Source organism: Emys orbicularis, chromosome 4, assembly GCF_028017835.1.
Source record: "Emys orbicularis isolate rEmyOrb1 chromosome 4, rEmyOrb1.hap1, whole genome shotgun sequence".
Lineage (NCBI taxonomy): Eukaryota > Metazoa > Chordata > Testudines > Emydidae > Emys > Emys orbicularis.
The window spans coordinates 153,059,197-153,062,818 of record NC_088686.1 but is presented as its reverse complement, the minus strand read 5'-3'; positions in this window follow the sequence as shown (position 1 = coordinate 153,062,818).

Sequence of the window (3,622 nt, the reverse complement as noted above, 5' to 3'; positions counted from 1 at the left end):
GCCCGCCGCGGCTTCCCGGCCTGGAGCGAGCGCCGAGCCCGCACGAGGAGACGAGGGCGCCCGGCACGGAGAGGGAGCTCCCGACGGGACCACGCGCTGCACCGCTGCCCCGGCACGGGGCGAGAACTGTGCATGGGGGCCTGAGGAGCCCCCCAGCACTGGGCATGGCCAGCCCCCCATCCCCCTGGGCTCCCCTCCCCCACCCCACTGCTCTCTTGGGCATGGCCTGCCTGCCACCCACAGCCCCCTGCTCCCCCAGCCCTGGGGTCCCCTCCCCTCCCCACAGTCCCACTCCCCGAGCCCTGGGCCCACCCCCCCCCCAGCTCTGCTGGTGCCCCTCAGTCCCAACCCACAGACCTCTGCCAGCCCAGCCCTGAGACCCCCTTGTTGCCCATGCTGCTCTGTCTGGGAGTCTGTGACTGGGTTTCCCAAGGGAAGGGTGAGTCACTGCTGGGAATTAGGGGGTTGGGCCTCTCCACCCTGCCCCCCATGCAAGGCCTAGATCTGGCACGTTTGCTCCTGGGCCGTGCTGTCCGCATCACAGCGACTGGGAGGAGGGGCCAGTTGCCCCTGTCTCTGGGCAGCCCCTGTAACCCGCGGCCTGCATGACCCAGCCCCCCTGCACAGAGACCCCACCCATGCACCCAGCCCCGGCTGTGTCCAGTTTGATGCTGGATCCCAGAAGCAGGGCCAGACAGCCTGGGCACGAGTTTAGCCCACGCCCACCCCGCTGGGCACGTTACACCCCCACCCAGCGGCAGGGGGGGCTCATTATTTATTTTTGTTGGTGTCAGAGTTAACGAGTGAGGCAGGGAGGGGCCAGGCCCAGAGGAGGCGGGGCCTGGTGGGGGAGGGGCCGGAAGGATTCATGACTCTTTGTTTTTAAAAAAAAAATTGTGTAAATGTGGAATAAAAATGTAAAAATAAATAAACAGAGAATGGTACAAACAAGAAGGGCCGGTTCCTGGGGGCGGGAGAGGGCAATACAGGGCGGTGGGGGGGTGGAAATTTATTTGACTGGAGTGTTAAAATCACTGGTTATAACCTATTCAGCCGGGAGCGAGAGGGGGCAGGGCCTTGTCAAAGATGGGATTAGCTGGGAGGGAGGTAGGGTGTGGGAGGGGGCTCAGGGCTAGAGATTGGGGTGCGGGAGGGGATGCAGGGTTCAAGCGCCGGGTGGTGCTTACCTCTGGCGGGTCCCAGAAGCGGCGGCATGTCCCTGTGGCCCCTAGGCGGAGCCATGGCCAGGGGTCTCCACGTGCTGCCTGCGCCCACAGGCTCCACCCCCGCAGCTCCCATTGGCCACGGTTCTCGGGAAATTGGTCCAATGGTTAATTACGCTCACTGTCAAAATGTACGTCTTATTTCCGGTTGGCCTTTAGCTGTCTGCAACTTCCACCCGTTGGCTCCTGTTAGCCCTTTCTCCACTAGACGGACAAGCCCATTGGTTCACGTTTGTTCCCATGTAGAGAATGTAATCAAGTCACCACTTAACCTGGAGGCTAGGGCCACCAACTAGCTGAGCTGGTCAGGGACCCGGCCCCACGCTCTGGGTGTCCCTATGCCTCTGACTGCCAGAAGCTGGGACTGGCTGACAGGGGATGGCTCACTCGATAACTGCCCTGTTCTGATCAGTCCCTCTGAATCTTCTGCAGGGAGTGAGAAGGGCAGTGACGCCGCCTTTCAGCCAGACCCAGGGGCTGCGCTGGTTCCTGGCTCACGCTGTGCCAGGCTGTTGTGCTGCTCCCAGAGAGGGCTGCAGTTCAGGTGCGAGCGCATCACTACTCCAGACAGGCTGTAACCTTCTGGGAATCTCAGACCCACAGCGGCTCAGGATGCCCCGGAGGGGAGGGGAGTCACCATTCAACCATGCCCGTCCCCAGTGCCCCCAATGGGCCATGCACCAGGCTCGGGTGGGGCTGGGGATGCCTGACTAACCTAATTGCCTTCTATGATGAGATAACTGGCTCTGTGGATGAGGGGAAAGCAGTGGATGTGTTACTCCTTGACTTTAGCAAAGCTTTTGATACAGTCTCCTACAGTATTCTTGCCGGCAAGTTAAAGAAGTATGGGCTGGATGAATGGACTATAAGGTGGATAGAAAGCTGGCTAGATCGTTGGGCTCAATGGGTAGTGATCAATGGCTCCATGTCTAGTTGGCAGCCGGTATCAAGCGGAGTGCCCCAAGGGTCGGTCCTGGGGCCGGTTTTGTTCAATATCTTCATTAATGATCTAGAGGATGGCGTGGACTGCACCCTCAGCAAGTTTGCAGATGACACTAAACTGGGAGGAGTGGTAGTTACGCTGGAGGATAGGAATAGGATACAGAGGGACCTAGACAAATTGGAGGATTGGGCCAAAAGAAATCTGATGAGGTTCAACAAGGACAAGTGCAGAGTCCTGCACTTGGGAGCGAAGAATCCCATGCACCTCTACAGACTAGGGACCAAGTGGCTAGACAGCAGTTCTGCAGAAAAAGACCTAGGGGTTACAGTGGACGAGAAGTGTGCCCTTGTTGCCAAGAAGGCTAATGGCATTTTGGGCTGTATAAGTAGGGGTATTGCCAGCAGATCGAGGGACGTGATCATTCCCCTCTATTTGACATTGGTGAGGCCTCATCTGGGCCAGTTTTGGGCCCCACACTACAAGAAGGATTTGGAAAAATTGGAAAGAGTCCAGTGGAGGGCAACAAAAATGATTAGGGGGCTGGGGCACATGACTTATGAGGCGAGGCTGAGGGAACGGGGATTGTTTAGTCTGCAGAAGAGAAGAATGAGGGGGGATTTGATAGCTGCTTTCAACTACCTGAAAGGGGGTTCGAAAGAGGATGGATCTAGACTGTTCTCAGTGGTGGCAGATGACAGAACAAGGAGTAATGGTCTCAAGTTGCAGTGGGGGAGGTTTAGGTTGGATATTAGGAAAAACTTTTTCACTAGGAGGGTGGTGAAGCACTGGAATGGGTTACCTAGGGAGGTGGTGGAATCTCCTTCCTTAGAGGTTTTTAAGGTCAGGCTTGACAAAGCCCTGGCTGGGATGATTTAGTTGGGGATTGGTCCTGCTTTGAGCAGGGAGTTGGACTAGATGACCTCCTGAGGTCCCTTCCAACCCTGATATTCTATGATTCTATGATGAGGGGGTTGAGGTGCAGGAGGGGGCTCCAGGCTGGGATTGAGAGGTTTGGAGGGCGGGAGGGGGATCTTACCTCAACCAGCTCCCGGAGGCAGTGTCATATCCCGCCTCCGGCTCCTACGCGGAGGCGTGGCCAGGCGGCTCCACACACTGCCCCATCTACAGGCACCGCCCCCACAGCTCCCATTGGCAGTGGTTCCTGACCAATGGGAGCTGCGAGGGTGGCGCTTAGGGCAGGGGCAGCGTGTGGAGCCCCCTTGATGCCCCTATGTGTAGGAGCCAGAGGGAGGATATGACGCTGCTTCTTGGGAGCCGCATGGCGTGGCGGCTAGCAGGAAGCCTGCCAGCCCTGCTGTGCGGTGCCGCCAACCGGACAGTCAATGGCCCGGTCAGCAGGTGCTGACTGGAGCCATCAGGATCCCTTTACGACCGGGTGTTCTGGTTGAAAAACAGACACCTGGTCACCCTATCACCATCTCAGCGCTGCGTACCT